This window comes from Amyelois transitella, chromosome 7, assembly GCF_032362555.1.
Source record: "Amyelois transitella isolate CPQ chromosome 7, ilAmyTran1.1, whole genome shotgun sequence".
Taxonomy (NCBI): domain Eukaryota; kingdom Metazoa; phylum Arthropoda; class Insecta; order Lepidoptera; family Pyralidae; genus Amyelois; species Amyelois transitella.
This window is the reverse complement of record NC_083510.1, coordinates 8,315,336-8,336,606: the sequence shown is the minus strand read 5'-3', so window position 1 is coordinate 8,336,606 and position 21,271 is coordinate 8,315,336. Positions and strand designations below refer to the sequence as shown.

General features: G+C 34.2%; 1 protein-coding gene across 3 annotated transcripts in view; it reads right to left on the bottom strand.

Annotated features, from left to right (window-relative positions):
* Window positions 1-21,271, bottom strand: part of LOC106137774 (cAMP-specific 3',5'-cyclic phosphodiesterase) — a 389,030-nt gene that overhangs the window by 230,236 nt on the left and 137,523 nt on the right. The window contains exon 1 of one of the 3 annotated variants that reach the window (XM_060945164.1): window positions 3,795-3,956. The exons of the other annotated variants lie outside the window; for them this stretch is intronic. The gene's annotated coding sequence lies outside the window, so the exon portion shown is untranslated. Of the gene's footprint in view, window positions 1-3,794; window positions 3,957-21,271 lie in introns of those variants that run through there. 3 annotated transcript variants of the gene reach the window in all.

Genomic DNA, 21,271 nt, shown 5'->3' with positions numbered 1-21,271 from the left:
GTTTAAGAGAGATCGATCGAAATGTTAAGATGCCTGAATAAAAAAAACAATGATCCACAATGGATAAGGTTCCCGTGTAAAGATTGAGGAGATCAGACGGGAGTCGTATAAAAATCTGATTTCTCCAATCCAGAAAAATGTTCAAAGGCGCTCCTCTGCAGAAAGGTTGGAATATAACCGGTACTAACGTCAGGAGGAAGAAAAAGAATTCCAACGTATCGTCTTTTTGTAAATGATAGTTCCAGTACAAATAATATTGATTTTGTTTTCCATGAACCAGAAAATATCCCTAGTTTCTACTTCTATACAAAGCTATTTTGATGTATGCAAACTACCGTAATAAAGATGAAGTGATTTACGTCTTTCTTGCCATCATGTTTCTTCCACACAGCCCTCAGTTCAACGTTCTATGTAGATAATATTTAGGGCTGCAGGTGGCGTCGTAAAAGCACAAGACAATCTCTTTGTAAGTGTAAAAGTTTGATAAAGTTTTGAAATCGTTTCTGGGTTGAGAACTTGCAACGCTCCTTTTGAATTGTAGGTACATTTGATACGAGTGTGCATTGTTCGTAGAAGTAATGTACCTCTTGGCTCCGAAGCAATGTTTGTACAAAATGTTATAGACAATTACTTTCGTCTTATTTTTTAAGTATTGGAAATTGTCACAACACTATTTTTATTTGTCCCGTTCCCATCTGAGTTTCGGAAAATCTTTTGCCAATGCTCGACTATAAACACTATTTGATGACGCCCCGTATTTTTCTATAGTTTTTAAGTACTTATTTATTTATTGAATTCTATATATATAATCATAAGGTATATTATTCTACGTATACTTATTGATAAAGCGTCTGTTTCGTCTGATGACATTTAAGTTAAAATAAGGTGAGTATGGTTTTATTAAGTAAAATTTATTTATTTACACAAAGTTACTAAAACTAAAGAAACTAACAAAATAATAACAAATACTTCATCTCTTTCCAACGGATGTCGCAAAAGGCGACTAAAATATAGGCTTATAAACTTGGGATTCTTCTTTTAGGCGATGGGCTGACAACCTGTCTTTGAATCTCAATTCTATCATTAGACCATACAGCTGAACGTGGCCTATCAGCTTAAGACTGCTGTCTCTGTCCACCCCGCGAGGGATGTAGACGTGATTATATGAATGAATGGATGACGGCCTTAAAAAGTGTAAATAAGCGTTATTTTTTAGAGAACGTACTAATGAACGTTAGAAAAAGTGTTTCTCGCCTTTGCTGCCTTTAATCACATTCACTGGAAAACAGAGAAATGTTTTCAATCATGCTCGCTGTTTTTCTATAGCATTCCTTACTGTTGTATGTAATTTTGTGTAATTTATGTAAACATACAGAACTAGACCTTATACATTTTTCATAACGCAATTCAATGGTGTTTTTATTTTATGCTCAAGGATAAAATCATGTAGGTGACAACAAGTTTTTATATATGACGGTATCGCACAAGACACACAGATTTGATAGATGCCTTTTAACAGGGAATTTCGAGTAAATATTTTAGTGCAAAGGAAGTCCTTCGATAAAACAGAAACTAAGAAAAATACTTATTTTCAATTGGATTTTTCTACTTCATAAGGAAAAGATTATGAGTAGTATTTAAAAGAATATATGCGAATCATTATAAAAGATTTGTAAAATAAAATTGGTTAAACTTTTTAGCTTTTGGGAATAAAAGTAAGGTTTATCTGTCAAATAAACTTTCTGAGGAGAATTATCTTACTTTCGTAGAACAACAACTAACTTCCGTTACAATAGAAAGTAAAAGCCTATTTTACTCTTAAAGGCAGAGTTTATCTAACAAACGTTTAAACAACTAATCCCTTCTCGATCCTTTCAATGTCATGAAATGTTTAATATTCTTTTTTTCTTCTAATCTCATCATCCTTCTTGCATCCATCATCTAGTCCAGGTTGCGTTCTTGATTCTCAGGAATTCGCTATTCTCTCGCTTGGGGGCCTGTGACTACAGTTAGCAATTAAACTAAAGTACTCAACTCAGCAAAGAATCATAAATATCATGCAGTTGGATTGAAACTTGTGCCCCTACCGACATTTTAGATGGAAATCTTAGAATTTAAACACCGATGCTTGTAAAATTGAATATTTACCTTACTATGAATACGATGAGTTATACCTATGTTTCAAAACTAACACGCATAATAAACCAGGTAAGTAGGTGAGCGTAACGCAAAAAGTGATGATTGAGAATAACAGTGTATATTTTTTTTAAAAACTGCGTACCTACGTTTAATTATTACATTACTTATGTATGAAATAGATACACGTAGGTTCGTAGTTATTAATTTGTTTTTGTTTTTAATGATTATGGAATAGGTTTACAAACATTTTTGATTAGATAGGTTTGGCCATCACAAATATTTTAAAATATGTAATTCCTATCTCGTCTTGAAGAAGTTGCAAATGGCAAGTTTAAAGATGCAGTCTTTGCTTACTCCTCCGGGAAATAGGTGTAGTTTTATGTTAGTATCACGTCTTTTTTCAGTACGGAGTACCCACGTTTAGTTAGAGGTTTAATGATGAAATCAAGATTCTAATTCTCATTTGGAATTCCTAAATAGAATAATCCTATGGTAAACAGCCTCTGATCTGTTGGACTCTAACAACTACGGAAGAAAACCTAACATTCTAATTAAACATTTTCTTCACGTTTTTTTTCTTACTAAAGCAAGTCCATCTTTGCTTTAAATCAAATTGTTCATATCTTAATGTTAATAGGTACCAAATGTGCCAACAAACTAAGAACCTAAGCCTACATTTCCTGGAAGATCAACACTTGTATTTAGGAAAATATGCCAACCAATTTTAACTTAAAAAAGTGGTTAATGTTTGTAAAGAGTAAAATTATAGTTTTTGTTTTGCGGTTTTTGCGTGAATAAAAGTTAATTTTACTTAACTTTTAGAAAAAAACGAATTTATTTTGACACATAGTAATTATGAAAATCTTTTCTTCATAAACTTATGGTTGACAACTATAACATAGATTATAAAAATGGAATCGAACGTTGCTAAAAGGTAGGTATGTAACAAAAATATTCTACGCCGCATTTTTTATGTGTTTTTCTCTCGTATATTATTTTCAATGTCAAACTTTTTATGTATTTTAATAAAAGTATGTGTTGCATGCATTTTTCGTAAAATGGTTATTGTCCTACAAAAACTTTGAAGTAAAAATAATCATCAACCATTGAACACTAAGACGCTGAAGTCTCTTAATCGAACATAAAACATTTTATATAAATTTTTTTATTTTATTTTTACACAACCATCTAGTTATTATATTAGTTATTATGGATCGGCAATAACTAGTTTTACAATCAATGAAAATTTATTTTGTATATTTCGAAATTTCTTTAGTATTTTTCGTATGGGTTTACATAGGTTTGTACACAAAACGAAACGAAACGAATCTTACCGTCAAGGTCATTATCACTTCATATCCGTAAACATAAACCGGCTTGGAGTTCACACAGTCTAATTGATTTATGAATATTTTGTTAACACATGAATACAGACGCAGCGATGCATTTACAGGTTGCGTTTCACTGCCATTTCCTGTTTTAGTTGCTAAAGTGACTAACAGTGGAAAAACGTCATTATAGACGCAACATCAATACGCCAATACTTAATTACCGGTTAATAACACTAGCACAGAACTCGATAAGACTATACTGTCAAGGTTATGAATTTTAACAACACATTCCATTTATGTAACAACAAAAACACGGATGCTTACTCGAATAACTTTTTCTATTTGGTTCGGAGCGTCACCGTGAACTGACAGCGCAATTTGGCGGTATTAATTGCTAATCAGTTATCGAGTAATGCATATAGGTAGTTGACATTTCGTAGGCATGTGCCGGTAGCGTGCGGAGGGTGCGCCGCGGTAGGCAGCGCACTCGCTCGCGGTTGGCAGAGGACTGTGAGGCGAGTGCGTGCGATCCGCTCGCTCGCGGTCCGCTCCGCTGCCTCCGCCGACGACGGCGCCGCTAGCCGACCGAATCTCATACCCTACGGCTTTAAGCATAAAAGCATCATGGTATAATACATGTATAATGTAGTGTCAAAAAAACTTCTTGATACCATTAGGGCCTGATAAGAAAAGTATATTGCATTTTTTTTGCTTTGACGCATGGCATAGGAGATGACGCTGACGCGAAATTGTAAAAGGTCCTGTCAGTTAATATTGGTCCCATGTATCAAACAAAGGACAACGACAAAGCCGCTACTACCCACGCTTGATTTTTCGAAACTTGACATTTAGTTAACAAAGGTTGTGTCCGGGAACGAGGACCGTAAGCATTTCATATCACTTCGACAGGGACGTATTCTCAATATTTTTTGTCCCTTAAACATTGATAGAAACGTAATAAGACCTTATTGTATGCTAATATTCTCAGACTTCTAACTTTCACACGTCAAACAGAACCCTTATAGAATTACTTTAGTGTTTGGCTGCCTATTTGTCAGAGTACATTTTCGTCGAATCTCTAAACCTAAGAAAACGTTGAGGGTGGTATATTTGCCATCTTAAGTTATTGGCCCATTGAACGACAGTCGTCAAAAGTTTTAAATAAAATTAAAAGAAAATAATATAAAACCTGCAAGGTACATTGAATTGAATTATGTTGTTAACAGAAATTTAAATAATTATCTCACTATTAATATATATCTATGTGTCAATAAAAACGGGTCACACTCGGCGCAAAAGTACCAATTACACTGACCCCATTTCCTTATTGGATAGATGTGGACGTGTGCCGTAATTGATAGCTTTAACCAGGTACCACCCATGCCGATAAAATTCCAAATTTATGTTTAAACAACCACCACCAACTGTGGTTTACATTTCATCGGGTTTGTTTAGAACCCTACTTACCCTCAGAAATTTAATGAAAATAATTGAAATTGAATAAAAACTAAGTTAAATAAGCGTAATATTTTTACGAATCACTCTTCTTTATAATAGACATTTCTCAACGTAATTAAAAGAATTGAAATTATAATACGGATTAATTTTCTTGATACAGATCTAACTCTCGTAACTACAATATTTTATCTGAAGTAAGTCATGCAGATTTGCAAATCTGTGAAATAAAAATCTAGGAATTCATACGGCGTTTGAATTCAAAGCATACAAAAACAGTGAAAATAAAAAAATAAAAATGTTCCCAATTTGAGCTGTTTACGTCACTGCTCTTCCATGCCGTTTGTTGGAGTAACAACCTTTTTAGGAGATGGCTAAGTCGGAGTCTTCTCGTACAAACTTCTAACCTATTTCACAAAGGGACCTTAGTCAGCTCGGATCGTGAATATTGAACTACAGGAATATCTTTATTACTTTAGTTATATCAACGATATCTTCGGAAAAAGATGTAGTGAATTAAATTGGTTACAATCATTCATTTATAAAATACGGGAACCATACGTAAGTGACAAATTATTATCAATATAACATATAGAACTCTTCAGTTACTTTGTCATTCACAGAAAACAGACAATTAAACAACTAATCGGCTCTCAGAAATTTGAAAATCTAAATTCTTTCAAGTGAGTACTAAGTAAAGCATAGAAAGACGATTTCCCAAGATCATGGCCACGGGAAAATTAAGAATTACGAAGAAAATATTACAAGAAAAAGTTAGTAAAAGTAAATAGTTATTTTAGTGCAGGATATAGCGTGTAATTTTAGGCCTGAATCATTTGTGTAACGTAAACATTTTTCTTCCGGCCGCTGCGGTTGATAAGATGTCGTGTCGCATCATCAATCTGACATCACTATTTTAATTTAGCATTTTTAGGATATTCTCTATTTATATCGGGAATAACCACATCTATCTTTCTAGTCATCCGTATATCTACAGTTATAGTTTTTAAGTTATGTTTACAAATACGCATGGTCGCGTTTCTACAAACATATAATAGTAACGATTTTATTCATTTTACTAAGTATTCCGTCAACCGCGTTGATAATGTGTAATGAAACTTGCCGAAAAGTATCAGATCATGATTATTTTTCTTATCAGCCTTAAAATATGAATTTGTGAAAAAAAAAATATTTTCGCGTTAAAATCAAAACGAGATATAAATTATTTACGACTACCTATTTTTTTTACAACTGGTTAAAATCAAAATTCTTAATTTAAACGAAAAGTAACGGGATGAAGAAAGAGTATTTAAGGGAAAAATATATCCAAGCAATAGTGCCTACTCTTATATCGTTTTAAAAATTGAGTGGATAGTTTCTTATAGAACCTGGCAACCCTATCCACGTGGGGAGTGCGCCGACCTGGATTCCCTGCTCGTGTTAATAACGCTAATATTTCTCCCCACGATAGCTGTCACGCGATGACGTCACCCCGCAACCTTTCTCCAATGCCCCATGGGTTCCTGCCCTTGAATTTTGAAATATCGGATCTTAACGGCGCGAAAGCACGGCAATTTGTAATTCGTTCGATTGTCTACTTAGAAAATAATGAACGAAGTGTGTACCCTTGAAATTAACGCCATTCAGAAAGTGATTTGTGTTTATTACATATAATTGTATATAGGATAGGCGGATTAAAGTTAACTAAAACGTTCGACACCAAAATTCAATACTGTGAGAAGTTTAACAGGTTCCCAAACTAGGAAAAGTCATTTCTACTTGACCCAACAGTACCTGATAGTGCGCTTATTGTGCTACACAAAATTATATGTCGTGTATGCAATATAAAATACTATATTTAGTAAGTACTTTGTTATAACGGAATGCCCTCGGGAGCGACGAGCTCCACGGGGCGTAACTAGTAAATATATAAAAGCAACCCCTATTGTAACTAACTGTAGACTTTCCTACAATGCGTATGAGTTTAACAGATATATGATATTTTAATACAGTATGTTTTATTCAAACCTCATCTTTCATCTTGATATCTTCAAGCTTTTCTAAGAAAATTACTAAAATATTTCAACTTAAAATGCCTACATTATTTACCAAATTCATGCCCTAGAGAGTTCTTCTCTTTTCAAGTAAATTAATATGGCTTCTTGGTATTTTTGCGTTTGATCAACTGAAAATATTTGACTAGTTGGCGCCCGCAACTCCGTTTGCGCGTGATTGGAAATACGAAGGTTAATCACTCAAATTTCGCTACATATTACAAAGTGGCTGGTCTTTTTGGCTTCTACATCACATGATCCGGATCTTCTTTTTTTTCGCCAAAAGAAAATGCTCATCAGGTTGAACAACTTTTGTCAAGATTGGTCTATAATGGTTCTGCATCAGGTGTTCCAGATCTTTGATTTTTATACGCCAACAGAAAATGCTCATCGGGTTGAGCAACTTTTGTTAATACGTCATTTCAATATTTCCTTTAGTTTAGCTGAGTTGTTATGGTTCGATATTAGCTGTACCAGATTCCAAAATAAATTATACCCTATATGTTGACCAGGCATAAGAGCTATACAACAAATAAATTTTTTCATTCAAATCCATTCAGTAGTTCCGGAGATAAGCGTGTACAAACAAACATACAAACAGACAGACTTTTGTTTTCAAATTCATGCTCGGTTACTATTTTTATATTGAACATTGAACATTGAACATTGGTACCACACCCAGCCAAGCAAAGCCTGACCCAGTCTAGCTGGATACACCAGGGGGCACAGATTTTATAGGGAGTGACACGCTCAGGGATGGGAGAGGAAGGCCGACCAGCCGCAACCAGTCGACCACAATCGACCGACTATACAGCCTATAGCCAATATAGGAATTAAGGAAGACGGGTATTTCGACGGAGGAGAGCGTTGATGTGTTGCGTGTTTCCTTCTTCCTTGTATCTAGTTCTTGTTTTAACGGTTCGTTATCAGTTTCATTTATTTCGTAGGAATCTCGTGCTGCTGTGATGATTTTTGTTATAAGTCGCGATGTCTGCCCATTCTAAAGAATTTGTAGTGTAGGATTTCATTAGGCCTTCGTTATTATGTAGGAATTTTATCCCCGTTTCGATGGTTTTTGTGATTGGTTGGTCGGCTGTTTCAGATCTTTATTCTTGTCATCCAAATTTGCCTTCAACCTGTGGCTTTCTCTCAAGTTGGCCGCGTTGTTTCCAATGTAAGTACTTCCAGTTTTAGATATTGATGTCACACGTTTCGTTTGTAGTGTTGTTTCTAAAGTGTCGTGTTTCTTGTACACTTCCAGTTGCAGCATTAGCCCTAATGCGTCGTGTTTCTCCAGTTCGTAGCATAGATTCCGATTTTATTTACTGTAGTTTTTCCAGATCTCATTTTCGCCTCCTATGCCCGTGTTTAATCAGGTTCTTAGTATTGATTCTATACGTCGTGATATCTTTAATTAGCAGCGTTTATTCCTATACGTCGTGTTTGATGATGATGATTTCCATCAGTTCGCAGCATTCATTCCTATACATAGTGTTTTCTCGGATCCAAACCTATGATTCCAATACATTGTGTTTTCTCAGGTTCGCAGCATTAATTCCAATACATCATGTTTTCTCTAATTCGTAGTCTTGATTCCAATACGCCCTGTTCTCTCAGGTTCGCAGCAATGATTCCAATATGACCTCTATCAGTTCGCAGCATTAATTCCAATCATGTTTTCTCTTTCTTTCCAATACATCATGTTCGCAACATTAATTCCAATACATCTTGTTTTCTCTAATTCGTAGTCTTGATTCCAATACATCGTGTTCTCTCAGGTGCGCAGCATTGATTGCAATATGACCTCTATCAGTTCGCAGCATTAATTCCAATATGACCTCTATCAGTTCGCAGTATTAATTTAAATACATCACGTTTTCTCTTATTCGTTGTCTTGCTTCCAATACGTGATGTTACCTCAGGTTCGCAGCATTGATTCCAATAAGACCTCTCTCAGTTCGCAGCATTAATTCCAATACATCATGTTTTCTCTAATTCGTAGTCTTGATTCCAATATGTCGTGTTCTCCCAGGTTCGCAGCATTGATTGCAATATGACCTCTATCAGTTCGCAGAATTAATTCCTATCCATCATGTTTTCTTAAATTCGTAGTCTTGATTCCAATACGTCATGTTGTCTCAGGTTCACGGCATTGATTCCAATATGACCTCTATCAGTTCGCAGCATTAATTCCAATACATCATGTTTTCTCTAATTCGTAGTCTTGATTCCAATATGTTTTGTTCTCTCAGGTTCGCAGCATCGATTCCAATATGGCCTCTATCAGTTCGCAGCATTAATTCCAATATGACCTCTATCAGTTCGCAGCATTAATTCCGATGTGACCTCTATCAGTTCGCAGTATTGATTGCAATATAACCTCTATCAGTTCGCAGCATTGATTCCAGTCCATCAAGTTTTCTCAAATTCGTAGTCTTGATTCCAATACGTCATGTTGTCTCAGGTTCGCAGCATTGATTCCAATATGACATCTATCAGTTCGCAGCATTAATTCCAATACATCATGTTTTCTCGAATTTACAGCCTTAATTCAATACATCGTGTTGTCTCAAATTCGCGGCATTGATTTTAATAAGTCATGTTTTTTGAGGTTCGCAGCATTAGTTCCAATATATCGGTTTTCAGTATTTCCTCCAGCTCGTAGCCTTGATTCCAATATGACTTCTCCAGTTCTTAGTACTTAGTTTTATTTAGCACTCAATTTTGATTCTAATATGTCGTATTTTTTCCAAATTCCAGCATTGATTTTATTGCCTGAGATCCACGTGGTTTTGCAGCTTGCTCTGCCGATTAATTTATTTAATCTAAGTTGTTCCATCGTTATAAGGTTTGTTAGAATTTCTCCCGTGGTATTTTTGTGTTTGTGGTGGAGGTTTTCCTCTATGCTCTTTAAGGTGCGTTGTTTTCTAGTGTCTTGGTTTACGGCATGTGCGTTGAAATCACCTAGAATTATCAGGTTGAAGTTGTTTGGCTGTACTCTTATGAGTTTTCGGATTCGTATGAGGTCGTTAGTTACTGCGGATGTTGAGTTTGATCAATGTTTTGTGATCACGAGTAGATTAGTTTTGCTTCCGACGTTGATTAATGCTGCCATGTTGTTAATGTTGGATTTCATCCAGTCAGTCGATATATTGTAGTTTTTCTTTGTCAGGATGACTAGTCTAGCCCTCGGCTACTATTGTTGCCGCTCAAAATCCAGTTATAGTGTTTAGATTCATAGGTGCCGGATATTATGTGCGTTTCTTGAAGGCAGGCTATAGGCATTGCTTTGTCTTCCAGTGTTTGGTCGATGTCCAATTTCTTAGTTAGGGTTGCAGCGCCTCTTACATTCCATGTTGCTATGTTGAGGTTATTATTATCGATCTGGTCGTGGTTTAGTAGGGCCTGGGACGAATAAGTCTGTGGCCTGTCTCGTCTGGGCGGCATCCATCGGCGTGTAATCGTTAGAGCTTAGTGTGTCTTGAGTTATGATTGGGCCCATTGCGCCCATATGGTGTTCGAAACAATCGTAGTGGTTTTCTATGAAGATTAAACTCTGCTATTTCTTTTAAGAGGGTGCCGAGAAATACTTTGACGTGGATGATGTCGTATTCGGCGGCAGCTATTAGAATGTCGGTTCCACCTCATACTCCTTCCGTGAATTGTGATTTTGTGTATTTCTTGATTTGTGTTTCTAAATCTGAAATATCTGTTTGATGGTTCAGGTTGCTTATAATTTCTTGGCGTTTGTTTTTGTCGTGTTGGTTTTCTTCCGTATATTTTGCAAGGTCTCGACGAATCGCACGGTGATCGAATGTTAGGCCTAATAAGTCATTTATTTGGTGAGCTTTGCTTTTGAGTGATTGCTCTGTATATGCAGTTGCCATCTCGCATTATTTCCTTTATCGATATGATTTTTGTGTTTGTTCTTGCAATGTATTTTAGCTGTAAAAAGAACTTAATATCTAGAATGGCTGTGGAGAGAATGGTTCATTATTAAGTACTATAATGGTTTATGGTTTAGTATGTGTATTTGCAGGGTTTTGTTTTTTAGGTTGGTAATTTGTTTTGGCCAGATGTGCGTTCTTTGGCTTTTATTGTCGGATTCATTGAAATTGTTGTTTCTTTAGGGTCCCTCTTTTTGTTATTTCTTTTTAAAATTTTTGTTTATTGCGCAATGCTCGCACATGTTCGGCATTGACTTTCGAGAAAGTTTTGTAGGAGGATTATTTTATAGTGTTGCGCTGTCATTGACGCCGATGGTTTTATTTATTTATTACGGATGGCCCTGTTTAGGTTTTTTCTCTTTTTTAGAGTTTTTGTGTATTCTGAATATAGAATAATTGTTACATGGACAAGGTTTATTAAGTCTGGTGATTGAGGTTCCTTAATTTTGTTAACATATATGAATTACTATACTACATTAATTATTACATTAGCTGGTTCATATGGTTTGGTATATTAATTGGCTTTGAGATGTTTGACCTTTTTTGATAATAATAGCGGGAGCTACGATACTGGGGTGTTAGTGGTTGTTAAAGAAAACCTACGTGAATTTAATGATGTTATTTGTTGTTATAGTTAAAAATGTAGTTGGGGTTGTTATTGGATTGATCTCGATGTGTTTAAATGTTTGAAGTTTCTTAGGCCCTATTGTGTTGTTTACTTGATTTGTGTCATTTAACTTTTACACAGAATTGAGCTTGCCATAGATTGTTGAAAAATTGTTAGCAGAATTGGTATTTACTTTTAATTTTATTAGTTATAAATAATTGAATGTAGGGACTGTTCTGTTTGGGTTAAAATGACGTATTCTTATCATAGTTTTCTTTCTTGGGAGCTCTGGTACCGCAGGTGTTAAAGTATATAGAAACGATCTCACCGGGTTTTCTGCAGCACGAGCACATATAAATATCGCAATTGTTGCGCTGCACCAACACAAAACACTTGAAAACACGACACAATTTGCACTATGTATGGTTTAAGGAATCTAAAACTAAAAAAGTCTCTTAATATCGCGACTAAACTTATTGTATGAGGCTCAGCCCGGGTGACGTTTAGGCGGTGCGAGTGGTCAACAGATGTCTGCTCGGTTACTATTTTTATATAGATATAAATTATTTTTTTGAAAATATACTCAATGTACAGACAAATTATGATGATGATGATGAAATATGGTTATCTGATAGAAAATCGTTTACTTCTTTTTGCCTATAACTGAGTCATTCCTAGGTTTAAACGAGAACGTGAACGTGATTTCTTATGCTTTTGTTTGATGAATCCTTCTTTATTCATTAGAGGATTTGTACCCACCACAAAGTAACATGCCAAAAAAGTTCAATGGCCATTTGTTTAGACAAACATAGCAATAACACACAATTCACCCAGGTGATTAAAATGGAATAAACCATAAAATGGTTCATGCCTCTTTTCCGGACAAGTAGGCAGAGACCAAGTCTTTCCACTTGCCACGATCCATCCATACAATCTCTTCATCCAAGTTCGTCGGTAAGCGTAGACATTGTTCTCATACCGATGGACAAAAGCATATAAATATTAACATTTTCTCCTTTTGACCAAAAATTCAAAATATGGTACCAGCTTATATTCTTGATTATTTAGGACATCTCAACATTAACATCAGCTTCATATCATACTCTCAAAATGGAATGCTGCCAGTATTCCTAGCCTTCAAATACGGCCAATCATCGAAATAAAATTTGTGTCATTGAGCTAGACAATCGATTTATGGGCGAACAGTCAACATCACAGATCTCTGTCTTATTAACCTACATTCACCTAGTAAATAATTTAATTGCCCGATTAAATATTGTATTCAATATCGAATATTGTATCTTGACTACTATCTACTCCCTGTGAATAACCTTCAAGGTTAAATTTTCACCAAATTTCTATCAGCGTTTGAATGGAAAACCGCAAAAATATTTTTTTTTATCTTTATGTAGTTACTGGTTCTGGTTATCTTCATTATTAGTATTTTTTTTAAATAAGCGATAAAGCTAGTTTGAATTAATGCAATATTTATTGTTAATATTATAAGAAGTATTGAATAATATTTAATGATGGCACTCTGCGTAGACTAAATGTGTTCAATGAAGACATGAGACGTAACCAAAATAGCTGTTTATCCGGGCCACATGGTTTGTAACTGAAAATGTCGTAACTACTGCATTATACAACTCACGTGCACAAAGTCAACAAGTTACTACTACTGTTGGCTAACTACTTGCTTCAGCTTGAAGTTAAAGCCCGTAGGAAGTATACTCCATTTTATTTTATTTATGTTATTGTAGTACAATGGTGCAACTTCTATCAACAGAAATCTCGTCCAGAAAACCCGTAAGAGGGGAAAATAATATTGAATAAGATAAGCGTATGCATTAATATGGATAACTAAATGTAAAATTCAAAAGTTAATTCATTGTTCACTGCTTTTCAGTTTTGGTAAAATATTTCTTAATCGTTTGAATGTTTCTTATCGCTTTTCGGCCCTAGTCACCACATGGTGTAATGTGAGATGGTATCGTCGAATAAGTACTGTTTAAGGTCACCCATTGCAAAAATTTTAAACAACGTATTTACGCTTTGATTTAAAAAAAACTGTTTTATTTTCTATTGGACTTAACTTTTCATATATTGGATTTCACTTAAATATTACCATAGTAAAAAAAAAATATTTTAAAAATATTTTTTTAGTTCAGTATATTTTTGGCAGAAACCAATAAGTTCAAATATAATTTTTCTTTTTTTCAATCATAACCTGACTGGGGTCCGATCCCGGTGTCGCCTTTATTGCAAAGGCAAGAATTAATTAATTAATCAGTGCGCCAAACAGGCGGTCAAAAAATAAATATAATGTAAACAACTTATCATGATTACATCTATATTACAACAGATTTTACCGACGGTCTTGGATATAACATGGATGATTTATTTTAGCACTCAAGAGGGAACTTGGTTGATTAATAACCAGACATTCCTCTACTGACAGATAATAAGCAAAATTTTTGTACTAATAATTCATATTTTATGTTTGTTTTACGATTTTCTTGTATAAACATTTATTTGTTAACAGATACTTAAATTTTATGCATTGAACCATTCGACGTGATTTACATATTTACTGTACGAAACCTCTTTATTTTTATTGCATAATATTTTAACTGTAACATGAAAGTTCAGTGTTGGCATTAATGTTTAAAATGAAATAATATTAGAATCATAAATAAACATGTTTTTGTAAAGAATACACAATACCAAAGAAACAACCCATCTTCTTTTAAATGTCTATATGAATCCTTTTCATTAAAAACGAAAAGGTGACAGATAAATTTTTGGGCTCTTAATAAGGCGAATAACTTTAACAATAGCTAAATTTTAAAAACTGGTTGGCTTAAATCATAACAATGATAGTTTTCTTCTCATCATGCATTTCTTTCATCACTGTTTTCTACACTTGAGCTTTGGACGAGGAAGTAGAACTATAAATTATGTGATGGATACCTAGTATCCTATTTTATGAATAGATCTACTTCTGTTTATAGCCAAACTATAACAATCCTTAATTTGTACCCTAAACAGGACGTTGGAATTCTTTATTAAGGAGATGAGCTGATGCAACCTGTCACTATCTGAATCTCAATTCCATCATTAAGCCATGCCAGATTATTGGCTCTGTCTACACTGTAAGGGATGTAATTATATATGTATGTACGTATGTGTGTTATAGGACGTTGACTCAGAAAAAGCCACAATCTATACTAATATTATAAAGCTGAAGAGTTTGTTTTGTTTGTTTGTTTGTTTAAACGCGCTAATCTCAGAAACTACTGAACCGATTTGAATAATTCTTTCACTGTTAGATAGTCTATTTATCGAGGAAGGCTATAGGCTAATTATATCCCGGATTTCCTACGGGAAACCTCAACAATGCAGGTGAAAGTTGAATGAGTCGGCCATCTGCGAGCTTTCCACGCGAACGCTGCGCACACTAACAAAGATATAGTAAAACAATGTACTAAAGATGTGAAGTACTCATTTTTTGCCACAAAAGAGTCCGCGAGAGCATATATCTATCTCTTAAGGTTTACTTACAATAACCACTTTTATGTTCATTTTTTCAGATTATTTTTCCATTATAAACATAAGTTATTTTGAAACCAATTTTCTTTAATTCAGTATTAATCCTTATCCAAATAAATATGTTTATTACTTTCGGCTTTTCATGTAGACTAAAATTGCCATTTACAGTATATAAATCAGACGAATAGGTTTTGAGATATAGTCGTTATAAGCAATTTGCAGCGAGACATTTAATACGGCGAACCAGCGTTCTTTCTAATACGCGTGACTGCCTGACCGCCCCCTTTACTATTTTAAAGTAAAGTATCAGCCTGTAAGATCCCACTACTGGGAAAACGCCTCTCATCTCACTATATACATATGTATTGTATATACGGTCTCTGTTCCGTCGCGGGTAATGATGTGGGCCAAGTCGTCGCCAAGTCGCATAACAATTAGCAGCTATAATTGATAAAGCCGAGGAGGATGTTTGCAAAAATAAAAATGATGCCCAAAATAACTATTCCAAGCGGACGAAGTCGCGGGCACAGCTAGTAGCATATAAAACAATAGTAAACTTTATGTAGACGAATTGGAAACACAGTTTAAGTTGATGGAGTCATTCGCCTCTCAATCGTCTCGTGCATTCCGTCAGTTTCGCTCGTTTGGGAAGCAGTGCACGTGTTTCAGACTTGCAACAAGATGCTGAAATCTAGAACGGATTCTTGTACTTTCTTTTCCTGATTCCGCAATATTTGTAAACTTTATTTAGAACTTTTGCTTTGTTGTGCCCATGTGTAAAGAATTCGGTTTTAAGAATAAATAAGAAAATAAAAACATGAACAAATTATTACATAAAATTGACGTAGAGGTACCAAAATACCAATTACAATGAATATTGTCTGCATAGCCTTACCTTATTATATGGTACCTACTTGTTTCATGAAGAATCTCCAGTCATAATTGTTACTCACCTGAAACAAAAAAGAAATATATGAAGTAATTCGAAAAAAATATCTTATTCTTTTTACTTTTAATGTACACTATTTTTTTGTCAGAATTCACGCCGTAATAATTTAATCTATTTATTTTTGGATATAACTCAATTTTCAATACTCAACAATTACCACCTATGTGTTCAAATCCTTCTTAGAGATGACAACGTTATTATTTAAAAAAATATAGGCTTTTACAAAAACAAAACTTCCTCTTTAATATTTGCTGCACTGCATAATAAGATTGAAAATAACCATGAAATAACATTTTGCGAACTCAATACCAAGTTTAAATCAACCAGTATTTTTTTTTCCTTTTGCCAATCTTTACAGGAATATAAGAACTAACAAGACAGAAACTCAGTGCATCCTTCGTAGCTGTCAGACGCTGGCTGTTATCGATCCAGCCAATGTAACAATGAACTTGCAGGACAAAATAGCTCCACTCCTATCAACCACACCCCGGACCTCCATACAATTGAAATAATTTTACTGACATTAATAAAGAGAGACACTCTAAACCAACGAGCTTGGATAAAGAGCATATAGTGTAAATTAGATTTGATACGGATTGAGTTTTTGTGTCAAAATGTAATATCACCTATCTGCCATATAATCTACAAAAGATATAAAAAAAAATTGTGGAAATTTTAAATCGGCTACGTGCGTCACACTCTATTAATTAGCTAAAGAATAACTGTAAAGCGAAATAAATGAAAAAATTATTTCGCCTTGCAATTCCACAATATATATAAAATCAATATTTTGAAAGTGTGTGAGAATGCTCATACAATACAAGGAGTGTACAAAATCCGTCGATGCCACTCCTGGAAATTGCGTAATTTCAGCCGAATACGACAATACCACCCAAATGGAAATAACATTTGAGGTCGCAATACTGTGATTCACGTCATTATGTGAAGTGGATTCTAAACTTTATAGCATGTACTAGAATGTTTTAGGCTACATTCCACTAGGAATTTGTTTTTAGATTCAAAGCTTCTTCGACACTATCTTGTCAAAATTCGGCTCGTCTAGTCTGTAAAATGGCATGTTTTGAAGATTTAATTGTTGCATATTTGTCTAATGCAAGAATAATTTCTTTACACAAATAACATTGCAATTTGCAAGCATTATTAGATTTGTTTTTAAGAAGTAGCTTGGTTGATTTTTTAGAACTTACTTTTACATCATCATGATTTTTATGGTTTCGTTTAAGTTATTGTAAAGAATAAAAAGTTTCATTTTAAGTTTTATTTCAATGCCAAAGAAGATCACATTTCAATTGAGTTCCAAATGTATGTAAATGTAGTTATAAGTACAAAATACAAATTTCCATCTGACTTGCTCCTGCTTTATATTCAAATCGGCATTCCAGGGAATAATGAACTTTATGTTTCCATATTATGTGGTAAAAACAAAATATTCCGGCAACATAAATTCCAATTGAAATTTATTTTATATTCACCATACGTCGGCTCAAACAAGGCTTTTTGGTAAAATACATTTGCAATACACTCCAAAAGATTTATGTGTTTCAAGAAAAATAAATAAATAATGGGTAGCAAAAATACAAAGCTCAATATGAAATTGCATATGGTTTGATTTTAATTATAGTTTCAAATAATGATTCGGCACTAAAAGATTCGTAATTATTTTCTTTTTGTATCACTCACCATTATTTCTTATCTTTTTAATTTGTTAATTCCAAAGTCATCTGACCATGGATCCCTAAATGCAACGTGTCGAAATCTATTAAAAGCGCTCATCTTGATTGAATTAAGACAAATTATACAGTCTACTTACAAAATTTCATTCGCTTTATTTATTAAACTCTATTAGCTATCGTAATTAACTATGTAATCATCATTTCAGCCGCATGACGTCCACTGCTGAACCTAGGCCTCCGACAATGATTTCCACCTCCCTCTGTTGGAGCCAATTTGCATCCAATTTACAATGTACACAATATATTCCACGAAGAAATTTAAATTAAGTCTAATTACCCGTATTGATAGCGCCATAAAATTCTTGGTATGACATAAAAGACCAAACAAATCATGATGGGGTTATGAAAACGAGTGTAATCAATCACACTTGAATTGTGCTCACTTCAATGATCGCCATATTGCGCAGATTTTGGGCCAACCCTGCATAGGTCCTCGGTATTGACCCACATTCCGAATGACGTAACAACTGAACAGGGAGGGTTAGGAATGCCCCACAAAATGGGCTTAAACTGTAAAATGAGCGAAACAATTTCTTTTCTCCAGTTGCTATTTTAATTAACCAGTGCAGATGTTGAATGTTAATTTTAATTATCAGAATTTTTTTGAGACAATTCTAGTGTTGACTTGGGAAAGGTTTTCGCTGTGTATTTTGTGAGTAATTAAAACCTTCGTCTTTTATTTTCTGTTCATGAAGTCAAAGGTCATAGATGCACTTTAATTTACAGAGCTTGATAAAGTGAAAAAGGATTTTCAGAATATGTATTTAAGCGTATTTATGTAAATAGGGTTACTCCAACGCCTTAGTTAAGGACTTCGTAAGAGGCGACTAAGTTGTGAAAAGACTTGTGATTCTTCTTTTAGACAATAAGCTAGTAACCTATCAATATCTGAATCATAATTCCATCATTCAGCCTTACACCTGAAAGTGGTCCCTTTTTCCTTTTTTAAATAGGTGTGATTAAATGTGTTTATTTTTAACAAATATGAAAAGGTAAACGTCCATAGCACATTCGCATAATGGATGCTGGAATAATGTTTAAGACCTACATATATCCCTCGAATCAGTATTATGGACCTATTTGTAATAGCACATTTATAACCTTTTGCTATCACACAAATGCTTGGCTATTACAAATGCGGAATGGTTATTTATTCGGGACAATAAAGATATTTATGTTTTTTATTGTTTGGCCGAATAAACCCAAAAAAATCTGAAAAGTCTAGATTTGCTTTAAGTCTCGCGTTTACTAAATAAGACAATTATTAGAGTAGCTTGCATATTCAATACATATTTCTACATGAGATCCAAAAATATTGTTCACTATGTAACTGATACGAGTTATATAAGCAGTGTCAAACAGTACAACGCACATCAAAAATGGTGGCTGCAACTTTTATTGGAGTGAAAGAAATCGTTAAACCGCGACCTACGTCAAAAAGTATGTTTTCATCTGTATCTGAATTAAGTGCAACAGATGGGAAGTATTTTTATACACATGCATACACAAAATTAAGCTTCTTACCCAGAGGGGTACGCAGAGACCACATCCTTCCACTTTACTGCTTCCTACTTCGCTTCGTCCACATTTGTAACTCTCTAATTCTAGCTTCGGGTATTTATGACCTGACCTTAGTCCTCTATATATTTAAATAAACGTAAGTAAGTAAAGGAATTATTTTTAAGTTATTAGATGTATCTTTAGAGGAAACACTGTTGCCTCAAATAGTGGCACTGATGTATGCAAATTAGTAACTTTTGGTCGAACTACGACAACTAACTTCTCCTGGCAACTTGTTTATCTCAAACGCCAGGGCAACATTCTTTTCTTTTCTTCTAGTTTTGAAAAAATTGTGTTCATAGACAGACAAACAGCAAAGTCTCAATAATAGGGACCTGTTTTTAACCTTTGGGTACCAAACCCTAAGAATAACGGCCTCTGTGGCGCAGCGGTAGTGCGCTTGTCTGTGACACCGGAGCGGAGGTCCCGGTTTCGAATCCCGGCCAGGGCATTATGAGAAACGAACTTTCTCTGATTGGCCTGGGTCTTGGATGTTTATTTACCTGTATAAGTATTTATTATAAAATATGGTATCGTTGAGTTAGTATCTCGTAACACAAGTCTCGAACTTACTTCGAGGCTAATTCAATCTGTGTAATTTGTCCGGTATATATTTATTTATTAAATTTATTTATATTTAATAACATACTAACTTTCGTTGTTATTATATTACTTAGATATGACGTTTTTATTTAAATATTGAAAGAAAATACTGTTGTTTTTCCTAAAGATAATAATAACTTTGGAATGACAAGTGTTGAGAATTATAAAACATTGATTTCAACATTCTAGTAACTTGTATATAACTTAAACACGTCCTTGTGCCTTTCCACTTCTTATTTGGCTGTTGTGGTACAATCTCTATAGAATTTTCGACAGACAGACACGAACAAAGCATCTCATAACTGGTGTTTATTTTGTACGAGTTGTGCAATTATAGTCCATTGAGTCTTTATGGTAAGCTGTGGCTGTTATTGGCTTGCGATCATTAGTCCGTTCTTGGTTTATGTGTTCAAGATAAGAATACTAAATAGTTTCTTTGAATCTATTATTATATTCCCATTTGTTTGGCCCGTTTACTTGGTAAATAGAAAATCAAGAGTAACTGGAGCATCTTTTGTCTCAAAAATAAGTTGTAAAGTTTAACGTTTAAAATTGAAAAACAAGTTAAATTCTACAAACATTTGTTTTCAGCAACATTGAAAAAATTGATTCATATTGATTTTTGATACAAATAAGACAGAATAGGCCTAACGCGTTTATTTTAATGACTTGTTTACACTTGTGCAGAATAAGAAATCAAAACAATATAATATTATTTAACAATTACCCATAAAACCAAATGGCGGAAATAAAGTAGATAGATAATGTTATACAATGATAATAAGGGCAAAGGGAGCGTATGAAATATTTCATAAAAGTTATGGGCACGTGTGCTGCGAACTCCATAAATTGTACTACATAGCTGAAACAGCCTCAAAAAATTATCATATTTTTGTAAAGGTCAGGTCGCGTTTTAACAATTGATTTTTATTCTTCACTAGCTTTTACCCGCAGCTTCACCCGCTCTAATTTAGCACTATGTACGCGCGCGAAGTCAGATGATTTGTTAGTGCCATCTAAACCATTGTACTCTAAGACCTACACGCCGGAATTTAGCGCCACCTTAAAACGAATACAAGTTTTTCGCCCATCCCCGGAAATTTTAGTTTGTTTGTTTGTAATATCTTTATTGCATATAAATTTACACAGTAACAAGAATATAGTACATAGTCATAAAAGAAACAACCCACTTGTAACCAGTTACAAGTGAAGAAATTTTTTTCGCTGTTTAGTAATTACTTAGTAGTAAAAGATACGTATTCTAAGAGAAATTTCATCGGTAGGATTCTAACCTGCTTCTAAAGCTCCAAGCACACTATAAAG